The sequence below is a fragment of the Ceratotherium simum genome, chromosome 9 (genome assembly GCF_057802395.1).
Source record: "Ceratotherium simum simum isolate JZ-2026a chromosome 9, ASM5780239v1, whole genome shotgun sequence".
Taxonomy (NCBI): Eukaryota; Metazoa; Chordata; class Mammalia; order Perissodactyla; family Rhinocerotidae; genus Ceratotherium; species Ceratotherium simum.
Genome location: NC_141908.1, coordinates 26,071,830 through 26,087,219, shown reverse-complemented (window position 1 = coordinate 26,087,219; position 15,390 = coordinate 26,071,830). Strand labels below are relative to the sequence as shown.

Sequence of the window (15,390 nt, the reverse complement as noted above, 5' to 3'; positions counted from 1 at the left end):
GTGTTATCTAAAAGTATGATGTCATCAAAATGTCACATATAGTAGTATATTCGCTTAGCAAGTTTTTTGGGGAAAAGTCATTATACCAAAAACAAAAAGAAATTAACAAAAAATAAAAAGAGCCATTAGTCTAAAAAAAGATATAACTTTTCAAAAGCCATTATTGAGAAAAGTAAACAGGATAATGGGAGATAAGTCAATATTTTGCAGGCTCTGCTTATTGCTGATGAATTGGATGTGCTTTGGGTCAGGAAGTGTGAGGGAAAGAGCAGAATTGAGGGTAATTCTTAGTTTATTGTCCTGAACAGATAGATAAATGAAGTGGTGCTGTTAACTGAGATGGATGAAAATAGAAAAGAAGCAGGTTAGGTTGGGAGCAGGTGGGGAGTAATTAAGAGCTTAGTTTTGAACATACTCATTTTGATGTCTCTATGAGACATTCAAATGGAGATGATGAGTAGGCAATTGCATTTGTAGTTTTAATGCTAATAAGAAAGGTTTGGTCGTGAGACCAAGTTAGAATATAGATAGTATTTAAACTCATGGCACTAAATAAGGTCAGCTAGGAATAAATTCAGAAGAGCTAAGACTGGAAAGGTTTAAATCTGAAGATTGAGTGCAGGGCAATCCAACATTTAGAGTGTTGGATGATGAAGAAGAGTTAGCAAAGGAGGCAGAGAAGGAGCATCCAGCATAGCCTGGAGAAAAACTAGGAGAATAAAATATCCCAGAAGTCAAATAAAGAGAGAGGTTCAAGAGGGAAGGAGTGTTCAATTGCATCAAATGCAGCTCAGATCATGGATAATATGAAGAATGGCACAAATGGCAATTGGATTTGGCAAAATGAAACCACTGGAACTCTGACAATAGCATGTTCTGTAATATTTCTACAGCCATCGCATTTATACATATAAATTTATATTTAAATTCTTATGTTTGTGCATTAAGCTGCCTAAAGTTTTCACTGGCTAGATAGCACATTGATTCTTTGCGTCCCCAGTAATTCCTAGTACAACACGGAGTACTTATTTCAAGATCAAAATCATTTATGGAATTGGATTGAACTGGGCTGATGCCCACCAAAAGAGAAAAAACAATTTTAAAATCCACGATTGCACTGTGTCTTATTGACAAGACCAATTTTTAAAATAAGGTATTCTTCCCATTCTTCAGCATCCCGTAAATACTCCCTCTCGTCAGACGAGCTTTCCTACCATTTCAGAGAAGATAGAAACCATGAAGCCTGTATTCCCTTGACTTCCTCTCCTCACTTCACCTTATCCACGTCCAGTTCACCTGCATATACACTCACTGGAGTGCTCTCCCTGCCGTTTCAGGTTAATTGATCTACCTGAGCTAGGGATTACAACCATCTGCCTTCGTATCCTCTGAGACCTTGTTGGGTCTCTGGATATATTTTCTTTATTTTCATTCCTTTTCTCCTCTCCTTCACTTCAACATTCATGTTTCATTCCTTTTCTAGCTATTGATTATTTCAAGTTTTACAAAAAGAGTATTGTACGTATGCTGGTCCCAATTCCTTACATCTTTTAACATCTCTAATGCTTGAACTTATCAATGCTTTTGGTCCTTTATTATACAGCTGAGAAAGGATACATTATCTTATTAAGCAAAACAAATAGATCTTTAATCGTTTGAGAACAAGCTCAACTTCAATCTTAGTAACAGAAATATCGGATAAAATTATACTGAGATAGAATTTTCTATGGATTGGTAAAATCTGCAAAGTTTGGTAACACAATCTGTTGGAACGGCTATGGAGCTTCCACCAGCATTCTCATTAAATGCTGGTGGAAGTTCAAAAAGTTACAACTAACGCGAAAGATAGTTTGGCAATAACTATCAGAATTATTTTATCTCTTGGCTTTTAAATAAATAGTACTTCTGGGAATTCATTCCAAAGACATATTTTCAAATTTACATGATTACATTAAAACATTCATTGTTTTAGCAAAAAATTGAAAATACCCATGACTCTTTTAATAAGAGACTGGTTAAATTAAGTATAATGCATCCACACAGTGGAATACTGTACGGTATAAACAAAGAGAATTAGACAGTTTCTTATTTTTATTATGGAAATATCTCCAAGACATTACTAAAAGAAAAAAAGCAAAGTGGAGAGGTATGTACAGTATGCTTCCTTTAATATAATAAAGGAGGATATATACACACACATATGTATGTGCATATATGCTTTTTGCATAAAGAAATTGTGAAGGATTTAAAAAAACAGCTATGAAAAGTGGTTGTTCTGTTAAGGTGGGGGCGACAGAGGGTATATGGAAACAGGAATATGAGCAAGATTTTCTCTAAAAATTTTATATTTAGGTTTGATTTTGATTTTGAACCATCTTGCTGTATCACCTATTCTCAAATTAAAAACAAAAAAACAAGGGGCCGGCCCAGTGGCGCAAGCGGTTAAGTGCGCGCCCTCCGCTGCCGAGGGCCAGGGTTCGCTGGTTCGGATGCCGGGCGTGCACCGACGCATCACTTGTGAAGCCATGCTGTGGCGGCGTCCCATATAAAGTGGAGGAAGATGGGCACAGATGTTAGCCCAGGGCCTCAGCAAAAAGAAGCCCAGTCTTCCTCAGCAAAAAGAGGACGACTGGCAGATGTTAGCTCAGGGCTGATCTTCCTCACAAAACAAACAAACAAACAACAAAACAAACAAACAAAAAAGACTTTCATAAAATGAAAGTAAAAAGATTATTATAACCACAGCCTATACAAGAACCCCAAGGCACCGGGGGAGGTGAGCCAGTGCCTGGTCTTACAGGAATACCTCCCTTCATTGACTGGGACCATTTCTGCAAACCACTCTGAAGGGTATGTCACCAATGGTGAGGAATATGGAAGAAGCAAATAAATCCTGACACTAGATAGCTCATCAAGATGCAAAATCCAGACATCCAGTTACGTATTTCCTCTGCTCAACAATCCTGTTTACTTATAACCCTTAGTCATAATCTGCTCAGCAGGTCCACTCTATTAGGATCTCAAATCTGGCCTTTCCTCCTACCACCATACTTCTAGCTAACAAAACCAGACAACTCTTCCTTGGAAATTCTCTGATATTCCATGTTTTGCTGCCTTAACGTATCCCCTTCCTGTTCCTTGGAATATTTCTCATCTCCCCAGTCCTAGCTTTCTCTAAATACTACTACTAACATTTTCTCCAAAACTGTCCTGATTTCTCTGATAGGATATGATCAAATGATATAACACTTGCAAAATTCTCTAGTTTATTGCCTGGCACATAAAAGGAATACAAAAATATTCGATGAATTTCTGCACCATAATACAGCATTCCTTTTATCTGTTTATGGTACTTGACAAATTTTATTTGCAAATAATTATTAACATAATAGTCATACTAGGTTATAAGCTTTTAGAAGACAAGTATTGTGGAGAGGGTTCATACATGAAATAGCTGCTGAAAAATATTTTAAAATTCAGTTTAATTGAAACACGTTTTATTCAGACCTACCCTTAAACTGACACCATATTTCTTTCTGATTATACAGTTTGGAGAATATGAATAAGTAATATTTTAAATGTGACCATATGTGGCTGTGTAGTAGCATTGTGTGGCTTTTCCCTATGAGAAGCGAAGTCACCTTTCTTCTGGGGAAAGTATTTTAATTTCTACGTGTGGAAAACCCTCTTTTCAGCTGAGATTCCGTGTGTCGTGGATGCAGGCGGCTCCTCAACGCTAGACTTGGCCTGCAACTGAGGCCTGGTCACTTGGGGGGGTCTGTGCCTCAGAGTGAATCATCAGCTCAGATATGGTCACGTGACCCAATTCAGTCCAATCAGATCTCAGTCTGAGACTTTGGCTGTGGTGACAGGGGAAAGGTATTCTTTTGCAATAGAGTTTTCTGAAAGGGTCAGATGTAAACCTGAAGCTTTCTTGCTAAATCCGTTTGAGCTTCTGCCAGAGACTTCTTATAGCACAGTGAAAAAAAGAGTGAGGGAATAAAGAAAACATGACCTAATTCTGATAAATCTGTGTGAGCTCCTTGATCCAGCCATGCCTGACTTTGCTTTCTTTGGATTTTTCAGTTACACAAATCAATGCCTATCTCTATTGCCTAGGCTAATTTTAACTCATTTTCTATCATTTGAAAACAAAGAAATTTTGTCTACTATGAGCTGATTTAGAATACTTATAAGTACATTTTAAAGTCTAGCTATATAACATTTTTTGCAGTGTAAAAAATATGCTTCTGCTATCCAAAGATTTAAATTCAGGATATTAAATGATTTTTAAAATTTGTATGTAACACAGTTGATTCTGTTAAATATTTTCTAAGTGTATGAGAATACCAAAATAGTCTGAAGATCTAGTGCAATTAGTTTTCATCTACTGCAAGAAAGATGTATATTTCCTCAGGAATATCTTAGAGAAATGAACACATCTCTGTGATGGACTCTCCATATAAGACATTCTCTGAAATTCTGTGTTTAAATACTACAGACAGAACCAATTGTTCACAAAACACTCTTTCTGCTCCAAAATATTTCCCCCTATTTGCCATGCCATCAGTCTTCTCACTTGAGACAGAAGTCCTCAACATTTAGCTGTTCTTTTCGATCCTGTCTGCTGAGAGACCATATTAAAATTCTCCTGGGAGGAGGAGGGGAGGCCTGGCTAAGAAGTTAAAAGAAACAAAGTTCTGTAGCCTTCTCCTGTGAGCATAGATTACTTTTATTAGCTGCCCTAATTGCTGAGAAGTAGAATGAGTAAGTTTTAAGTACAATGGCAGTGGGATGGAAGGAATGAAGTAGGGTCTATCCCTCCATGTACCGAGGCTGAGGGACCTTAAATTAGGGACAGAGGAGGCCACTCCAGAACAGAGCATTAAAAAAGAACAAGAGGAAGAATATCAAGGAAAACAATGTCTCCTTTCTGAGTTTTGCAGAATGCTGGCCCCAAGTGGAAAAACATGATATTCTTTTAATAAATCAGCTTTTAAATGATTCTCCAAATCAGATCCTCTGCATTGTTTTAATTTCACCAAAATTTGTTTCTTATTTATTCACTTAAAATGTATAAATATATAATCATTTGTAATTTGAGTCTCTTAAGATTTGGTCTATACATTCAAGAGGTAATGCATTACTTGTTTTTAGAAATAATTCTGAGGATATCTTAGTTTACATGTCTATTATCTCTACTTTTTGCTCTTTATAAATCCATACTAAGCTATGTCTAATTAATTCTTAATTTTACACACACTCCATAAAATATCTGTATTTTCATTTGATAGTTTCTACAAGAACAATTATTTTACAAAGAATTTGGCTTTTAGAAGTATCAAATGGTTTAAGAAACTATAGTGGACTTTTTGTCAGTGCCAAATGCTTATGTGGCCATTCATTCTTGCTAATGTGTAAGTAGTACATCTGTTTATTCATGTGATGTTCTTTTATAATAAAATGAAATAAACTAATAACATATCAACCAAAACTATCTGAATTATACAGCTTCTATAGATGCAGAGGTTCAGAACCACAATATTGAAGACAGATTTAAATAATGCTTTCCATTGTGAGAAAATGCAACAAATTGAAAAGCTAATCAGAATATCAAAGCAAATACATATTACTGGGGTCTTTTTACACTCTAACAATAAAAAATGTGTTGAACACCAAGTCCTAATCTCTATTTTTTCATGATCATTTTAATAGTCAACAAGTAGCTCGCTTCAGTGCTGACAACTGAAGAGGTCTTAAAACAGAGTATAGCAGTATGCCTAATAATTTCCCACTAAATTGACCACATCAAAAAACATTTATATGTGTCTTTCAATAGAAGACAATAAAAGAAAAGAAAAATGTTGCCACTTATCAACCCTGTAACAATTTTCTAATAACAAAAAGATAGGTGTTGTGGGGGCCATCACTTCCCCCATCCAACAGCACAATAAAAATAATATTAGAGAAGAGTGGATCATATCTGGAGCTTTTATTAAAATGCTTTCAAAAACCTACAGTCTGATTTATTTTAGGGATTTGTCTCCAAGATTAGCAATACTTTTATATTTTCTGTACATATGTTACAGCACACAAAGACATTTTGTAAAAGCAAGAAGTCAATCGCAAAGAAAAGTTCTTGTCACTTTATGATTGACAAGTCCTTTTCATTTCTAAGGTTACTATTTTGGAAAATCTCAAAGAAGGAAAATTATATAATTACATAAATAACAAAAATATATCTCTAATTTGCCTCTTCCCAGAAGTAGCCTTCGGTGAAGTGAGCTGTGACTTCTCGTTTAAACACAGAGTTTTGCTTATGAAACAGAAACTTGTCTTCACCTCACATCATATCTTAGATAAAATTTAGGAGAAAAATATTCAAATGTCATAATAGAGAGCTTTCTTTTGCATTTTAAAACTTTCCGGCTTTTTAATAGCTATTTAATAAATTACACCTTTATGAGGGTTTCTAATGGTGACTTTAATATAACACTTGACTGTGCGTATCTTGCACACTGCAATTCAGACGTTGTTTCTTATTGTTGCACACTGCCTTTTCCTCTTTCATTATCTAGATCTTGAATAGTAGATATTTTTATAAAACAATCAATTAAAGATGCAAAGTGCCACGTTTTCTCTAGTAGTTATTTTTAAAATCACTTTCAAACTAAAACTGTACCTTATCTGTCTTTAACATTTTAGTATAAAATCTTAGCAAATGATCCTAGTATAATATCTTTGAAAGGACTTTAGAATTTGACAGTTGTACCAAAGGAAATAAACTGATGTTTCAATCACAGGTGAAAACATTTAGAAATGTTTATATGTTCATACCAAAGCAGAAGATACTCTGCCAAATATTTTCAAGTTTAAATTTCACGTTCAATATAAAGTTAAAACTCACCTTTTCTCGGTGATGACTTGTTGTTGAAACGGCCATCAACTTCTAACTCTTAATGACTCTTTCAACAAAAACGGAAAACAGTAAAGTAGTCACATGTCGTAAGAGTAGGCCTCTGTTGGATGCTGCTTAATTTCAGTACCGGAGAAAAAAAGGAGGGGGTAGGGGTGAGCACAAAAACTTTTAAATAAAACCACTTCCTGCGTAGATACGGTTAACCACACACATCACATCATTACTCGATTTGAAGAAATTGCCTTGTATAGTCAACAACATCACTATTTTTCAATGTGATTTTCAATTTTCAAACACACACATAGGTTTCATCAATTCTGATTTAATGGGGAAAATGTGCGGTTAAAAATTAGCAGGGGGAGGGACAGGCTGTTAAGCCCTGAGGAAACTTCCTCTTTCTCTGCCTTCTAGCAAGGGCTTAAAACCTCAGTCTCTACTATCTTGTGGTTGGCTTGAGCATGTTCACATGCCATCAGGAGGCTCTGCTTACTAACTTGGGAAACAAGAAGCCACCTCCAAGTCACAAAGCTGGTGCTTCTGTCTCACTCATGGATGGCCCCACAAAGAGGTGCTCCAGGTACTAAGTTCAGGCGGCCTTGGACAGGTTGCAATAGAACTTCAGAGAACAAAGCCCAGGACCCTGATGCCACCTTGGGGAAAGGAGGGTGCTCATCTAGCACATGCTGTGACATTTTCTCTGGCGCTGGCTCTCACACTGGTGTGCCCTCTCTGGCAGTTTCCGAAGCAGTTCTGAAATCTGCTCTAGCTTTTGCCCTAGAGCCTTTGCTCTAGCTGAATGATTCTTTGTGTGACCTGCTTTAAGAAGAAAAATAAAATAAAGGATCCAAAGAGTATTATTTTTGTCATGCTGCTGTGTGCCCATCTATGTCAAACTTCAACCAATCCAAGAAAATAGGATGTGCATCTGTATTGAACCACGGAGTTCAAGAGATAAGCTCCTGGATGTCCGAGGCTTGGCTGGTTTTGTGAGAGTTGCAGGATATTCACAAAAGGAAAAGCTTCCCTTCCAAATATATGAGAAAGTTAAATCGCAATCTCGTGTCGTACAAACCACTTAGACTAGCTATCTGTGTAATAGCTCCCAGTGGTGTGGAACGTTTGGCACACATAAAGACAATCTTTAAAAATATATTTGGTATACATGGCCCAAGTTAAGGATGACATGTCCCCGCAAGTTAATCTAATTTCTCCAGGACCCTCCTTTTTAAAATGGTATTCCAGATTGACCCTAGGACTCACTATCACTTGTCTTGCCAGGATGCGCCTTTTTAAATGTCAGAGCCCTGAAGGTTTGTAGTCAATGTTCCTCCTTAACACTGAGGAGAAAATGGAAAAAACGTGATACTGAAAGTGAAGATCAGAATTCAGCCCTCAATTCTGACACTGCTACTTATTTAACCTTGCCCTAGTCACTCAAGTTCTCTGAGACTCAGATTATTTATCCATATAATAGAACACACAAATAAAAAACACACCTATCTCAGGAATAAAATTGTTGATTAGCGAATCTGGGAGCTTCCCTAGTGAAATCTGGAACTGGCCCCCATACACAGAGGGCAAGGAGAGATGGAAGAAAGAGGCAGGCCCCTCCAGATTGGTAGGCAGCAGGTTTAATAAACAAGGGAACTTACATCTGAGACTTGTCTTGGGCAGCAGCAAGACAAGTAGATCTCCGCACTCGCTTGTCAGAATCTTAAAGGTTTATATACAGGTCTTAACTAGGTTCAGTCATGTATACCATCCCGATGGTCTCAACAACACATTGCTCTCTCAAGGCTGCACCCTTGAAAATGGCTCCCACTGTAGAACAGTGGACGGAATGTACATTCCTAGGAGAGGGGTGGAGGGACAGAGCCTCTGATTGCCTGAGTCCAGCTTGTGGGTCAACTGGGGGTCACGTCCTCTTGAAGACCTCCTCCAACACTCCACCCCTCCTCGTGACTGGCACTTACAATCTTATATGACCCCTCTTTTGTAATGTGCCCTGAGAGGCCTGCAAGGGGTTTTGTTAGCATAGAGGTGGCTCATTTGGCAGCTATCTGGCTGCACTGGAGGCAGATACCACAGCAACAATATAGGCACATGCAGGAAAAAACATGGATTAAGATAATGATTTTCAAAATAAGTTACAATTTTTTAATCAAGAGCCCCATGATCTGAACCATTGATTTATTACGTCCCCTAGGCTAGGGGTCAGATCACTCGGGGTGTTCACTTGTGTTTTTAGGTGGTTTAACAAAGATGATACATTAGCAGACTCATCAGGTGTGAGCGTATACATTTTATTTGGATAATGGCACAGGTACCTCCTTTCGAGGCACTAATAATATCCAAGGCCATCTTATTTTGGAGGATAGCTTTTCTTATTAGAGATGTTTCAGTGTTCAGTAAAGACAAGCTTTGCCAGCTATCATTTAAGGATTGTTGGGCGAATTATTACGGATTTCTATGTGTGCCATAAAGTCTCCAGGCCAATGGAGAGGAGGACAAAGACAGTAGCCAAATGATCTTACCAGTGGAAAACAGAATGTGCCCATCTGGCCTTAAGGAGAGAGGTTGGCAATATTTGTTACAGTGGGGAGGACTCTCCCCATGTGCAGGGAAAACCCAGGGTGTAGTGGCCCAACCATCTAAGTGGAAGCCATGGCCAAAGATTTGTGCCACACAACCATTGGGTCCCATTCAGGGCTACCTACCCAATAAATACCTGGGTGGTGCAACAAGTCAGTGCCAACCAGTCGCTATCCTTTAATGTGACAGAATGACCATATATTTCTGGTGATATCCATCCCATAGCCCTGGTGTAATTGCATTGGTTTTGTTTAGAGTGATTGTTCTGTTCTCAACATAGGGGTTCCCAGATGCTCAAATGTCCAAAACCCAGGGTGAGCCACATGAACCTGTCCCAAATCTGAGCATAGCCACCCATGGCTCTATGGTGGTATTTTTAGGATCCTTCCAGTCAGCAGTTTGATAGGCTGCCTGTGTAATTTGATTGACAGAAAAAAAAATACCTGCCCAGTATTATTGATAGTGTGTGCCACAGGCCGGGTTTCTGGATCAGTATTGGTAATAGCAGATGAATTAAGAATACTAGTCCTAGCTTGTTCTTCCTTAATATATTGTTTTAGGGCCTTTTAATTTCCTTCCTGGAGTGGTTATACCCACCTTGGTAATCCTGATGAGTTAAAGAGAGGCAGCTGGCTATATACCCAACAGCTGGATTGATTCCTTTGTCGGACATAGAGTGGGCCCACTGTAGAAAGCATTTGCATACCATATATGTTGTCAGAGGGAGGCAGTACTGTCAGTTGTGAGGAGATGAACTGGGGGTGGAATATGCCAGGCCAGGACTCCCACCTTCTCTCCTCTTGTAATGGTGTGTGTTTCATTTTAAGTATAGTGCATTTTCATAGGTCTGGCTTGCAGCAGGACAAGGGGATCCCAGTGGAGACTGAGTAGTTCCCCCATTGAGTAGCAGGGGTGTGAAGTAACTCCCCCATCCAGGTGGGATGTTCCATTTTTAAATTCCAGTAGATAATGCCTTTTCCAGGTGTGATGGGTCTTGGTGTTCTCAGCAGCATAACGCGTTGATCCACAGTGAGAATCAGGGCAATGACTATCTCTTGAGACTTCCATATCTTTATTGTGTTGGGTGTCTTGGCAGGAGTCCCTAGTCAGGTGTATGGGGCAACAGGCCCTACTGGTTGAATATTTAAATGCATTGAAGCCTGGGAAGTATTTCAGTCCACGTGGCCAAGGTGGTTTTGCCTGTTAGTAATTTATTCTTTTGCTTTAATGTTATATTTTTCCTTTCTACTAACCCTGCTGCTTGCAGGTTATGGGAGAAATGGAACCTCCATTCAACGTCATGATCTTCTGCCCAGCCTTATATATCATGATCCTTAAAATGTGACCCCTAATCACTGTTTTTTCTATGGGGGAATCCATACTTGGTACTCAGCTTCTCTAATCCCCTAATGGTGGCAGCCTGGTTTGCACAGCAACAGGGGAAAGCTTGGGTTAGGCCGGACTTGGTGTGCATATAAACCAAAGCATATTTAGATCCCTCGCTTGGAGGCAGGGGGCCAATATAATCAATTTGCCCATCCCTCACTGGCTGGGAACTCTGGCGGATGGCCCCAGACTCCTTTGGCATTTGCCTTGGGCATTGTGTAGAACACATACGACTTGCTGTTACTGCATTAACCAACCAAACCACTGCATTTCAAGAGCAATCTGGCATCCTCGGCAATATACCATCTCACCTTGGTACTGAAGTGACCTAATATTATTCACTCAATCTGCTGTGTCTACTGAAGGGTCAGTTGCTGGTGCTCATATCTGAGCTAGGACATCAACTTCCTGACTGCCAGGGGTGTCAGTGCCTTACGATCCGGGATGTGGAAGACAGTGAGGACTACCTCAGGATCTTGCAGGCAGAACCAAATGTCTTCCCATATATCGTGACCCACCAAGGGCTTATTCCTGATCATCTGTCCCTTGGCTTCCCATTGTCCTGTTCATAGGGTTAAACTCTTTAGAACAGCCCAACTGTCGGTGCAAAGGGTTAATAGCCAGAGCTGATGAGCAGTCGCCAGCCTAACCATTCTGGATTCAGCCCACTGGCTGTTGCAGTTCATTCCTGTTTCCATCCAGATGGTGGCAGTGTTGAGCCGAATAGCAACTGCAATCCATGTGGGTGGATTGTCCCAGATAGATCCATCTGTATACCAGGCATCGGCAAAAAATTTTTTCATTCCATCTCTACAGACCATAGAGGCCACCAGAAGTAGGGATGGGGGCATTTGGAGGATTTATACTTTCTACAGGGCCTAATAGCACTCACAGTTTTAGAGACAGTGGGCTAGCGGACACGGTGCTCCTCCGGTGCAAATAGATATTGCCACTTACTCAAAGTGGGAGTTTGAGCCATGGCAGAGGTGGGTCAATGAAACATATTTTCAACCCCCGCCCCCCCCTTGATAGGAAGGAAAGTTCTTACTATGATATGCTGTTCCTTCACGAGAAGCTTTACCTGGAGGAGGACTGTGTACATTGTTAGGAGCTATTGCTGTATGGGTGTATATTGGGTTTTTACCACCTTCGAGAGCTGGGACCAAAATCCTAGGGGTACTCTCTCCTGTTGTCTCTACCACAGTTTCCACCCATACCTTTTGGAGTCACAGACACATCTAACTCAAATGTTAGACCTGCTTGGGAGATGCCCAGAGCTTTAATCTGCTTCGCTTGTATTTTCACCTTCTCAAAGGCAGCTTGCTATTCTGATCCTCTGTCATGTGTCTTTTCTTTACCAGGCGGTATAAAGGATGGAGGCACTGTGATAGGTAAGGAATAAAAGTCCTCCAAATATCTCAAAATCCCTACAAAGGCTTGAATCTCTTTTATGTTCTTAGGCGTTAGATAGGCTTACAGTTTATCAGTCACAGCTTGTGGGACAATGCACATCTTACCCGACCAAATGAATCCCAAAAGCTTTACAGTGGTGCCTGGGCCTTGAATTATCTGTGGGTTTACCACCTATCCTCTCCCTCACAGATGTTCCAGCTACGTCTTCAGAGTGTCTTGTAGCAGAGGCAAGTTTTCACATTTTAACGTTATATTATCGTTATGGACCCATTTTACCAATGTAGGGAAGGAGAACAGGGACAGGCCTCATCCCATGACATATTATGGGGCTATGTAGGTAATCTTAGGGAAGCACTCGAAAGCTTCATTGCTGCCCCTCCCCCATGAAGGCAAATTGATCTTGTGACTCAGCTGCCGAGGGTACACTGAAAAAAGCATTTGCTAAGTCCAGTATAGCATGGTACATTCCTAGGATCACGGCCAAGGTATACAAGATGGTGGCAACGTTGGACACAGCCGCATGGAAGGGAGGCAAAACTTTGTTCAATTCTACAGTCATTTTCCATGAACCATCTAACTTTTTTACTAGCCATACTGGGCTGTTGAAAGCACTATGGCAGGGTGTACAATACTCACTCAGTGCAGTTCATGGATAGTTTCTCTTATTTTCTTATGCCCCTCAGGCAATGTATGTTGTTTGGTGGTTATCACTCTTTGTGGGGGTAGCAGATTTACTGGTTCCAGTTTGGAATTTTCCCTCAGCACTGTTTTGATTAGCTGGGAGGTGGAATTCACTGATAGATGTTTGCAGAGTTTGACCTTGTAGGATATCAATGCCCAATGTGTTCTCTGCTTTGAAGAGATAAAAACCTCGTATTCTCATGGGGGAGAACATCGAATTCGTAGTGTTGGAGAGACCTTCCTGATGATAACCATTGCCCTCTGTAACCATTGATAGTGCTGAGGGGTCCAGAAAACTTCTGAGGGTTACCATGTATTAGAGTACATTTGGCTCCAGTCTCAACTGGAGCCATCACCTTGTGTTTATTTCTGGGGGACCAGTGAATAGTGAGCTCAACATGGGGACTTCGATCACCCCCAATGGCCCTCACCTGGAGGCAATCTTTGCTTGCTTCCTTTACGCAGGGTGTGGAAGGCACCCATCCTGAATAGAACTGTATCCCTGAGGCCTCTGCTGGAGCAGGCGGGGTGTCAGGGATGGTAGAGGCAGGTTAGGCAGGTCTGAACTGTTGTTTAGGTTTTAAACCTTTACACAGATGGACCAACAGAGTGTTGGGTTGCCAGTCTTTCTTTTCAGATGGTGTCCCACAGCAAGGAAGTCAAACCACATTCGTTTCCAGATTACTTTTATTGGACTCTTTATAGCTGATTGGGGTAGCTTTTTGGCTTTTTGAGTTCCCTCTCTGTCTCAAGCCTTTCCTACAGCCTGTACCGATTCTCAGGATTTGTCAGTTTCCCCAGATCAGTAATGGATTGTCCAACATTGTAAATGTTTTGTCCCACAACTGGGCTCACCATGGATATCAGAAAACCATACTAGGTGCTGGGGCGGACTAGAGTAGCTCAGACCTCATTCCTGAAGTGAATGACTGTAAAGACAGTGGTATAGATGGCATGTCTCATTTCCAAATCCCTAAGAATTTGTTGTATCTCCTCTATAGATTTTCAGGGTCCCATGTGCCCAGGGAGATCCCCATAATTGGGCCAAGCCTCCTGGCAGGCTAGAATAATCCAATCTATAAGGGAGAGAGTACCTAGAGAGAATACCAGGCAGGCACTGTCAGATGGCAGGACATGTGGTGACGTTGCTCATTTTCTCTGCCTCCTGCTGCGTCAGAGAAATGCCCTGGGCCGCTGTATCCCATAGCTGCACTGACCATGTCTGGATACTTTCCTTGGCCTTTGCTGGAACTTGGTAGCTTTATCAGTGAGCTCAGTGGGAGTATATTCTCTCATCATGAACTTTTCCTGAATTGGGGGCTGTCCTGCTGACTGGGGTTGTTGTTGCTGTGCGTCTATTTTCCTTTGTATTAGGGGTCAGAGGGCAGAGGGCCTTTTATCTGTTTTACTGTCAATCACCACAACATCCTCCTCTTAGTTCTCCTCATTTCCCAGAGATTCCACATCTTAGCATCCCAATCAGGCTTTGTCACAAGCGCTCAGACTTTGATCCGCTGCAGCTTGCACCCTCCTAGCTTTGCAAAACGGCACACTAAGGTCTCCAACCTGTTATCTTGCTTTCCCACCTCCTCTGCCAGCCCCGAAGCTAGCAGAGTAGTGGTCAACCTCATGTCCTTTTCTAACCTCAACTCTTCTTCCAACTTTCTAACTTGAGCTTCAGCCTCTAGTTGGGCATCAGCGGCCAGCTGACCTGCCCACAGGAGAGGCCAGCCCATTGCAGCAGCCGTTCGTTTCCCTTCTTTGCTGCAGTGTACTCTGCGCAGTTCCTCAAACAAGCGCATTAGACCAGCTGGCATTTTGGGGGCATCCCTGTGCTCATGCAGTGGTCCACAAGCATCTAACATTCGAGTCACCCTTCCCCACATAGACGTCGACGGCCAGCTCAGGATTTCCTCCACTGATGTCTCTTTCCCAAGGCCCATTTCTTCGGTTTCCTGGCTGGTTCGCCAATTGTTGGTTCACAATCTTAGGAGCTTTCCAGGTGAAATCTGAAACTGGCCCCCATACATGAAGGTCAAGGAGAGATCAAAGAAAGAGGCAGGCCACTCCAGATTGGTAGATGGCAGGTTTAGTAAGCTAGGGAACTTACATACAAGGCCTGTCTTGGGTGGCAGCAAGGTGAGTAGATCTCTATACCCACCCGCCAGAATCTTAAAAGTTTATACAGAGGTCTTAAATGGGTTCAGTCACGTATACCATCCAGATGGTCTCAAGAACATTGAAGAAATTAGAAGAATATCAGGATAAATGGAAATATACGATATACATAGATAAAACTAACAGTGGAAATGCTGTCAATACGTCCAAGTCAACCAGCAAATAGATTCAATAAAATCCCAATTATAATTGCAGCTTAATTTTTAAGGAATGCAACAAGC

At 40.8% G+C, this 15,390-nt stretch overlaps 1 protein-coding gene across 2 annotated transcripts in view; it reads right to left on the bottom strand.

Annotated features, from left to right (window-relative positions):
* ARHGAP15 (Rho GTPase activating protein 15) overlaps positions 1 to 7,237 on the bottom strand; it is a 590,073-nt gene extending 582,836 nt beyond the window's left edge. The window contains exon 1 of one of the 2 annotated variants that reach the window (XM_087435123.1): positions 6,908 to 7,237. The gene's annotated coding sequence lies outside the window, so the exon portion shown is untranslated. The remainder of the gene's footprint in view (positions 1 to 6,907) is intronic. The other variant, XM_004423853.3, reaches the window with a different exon arrangement.
* Positions 7,238 to 15,390: the final 8,153 nt, after the last annotated feature.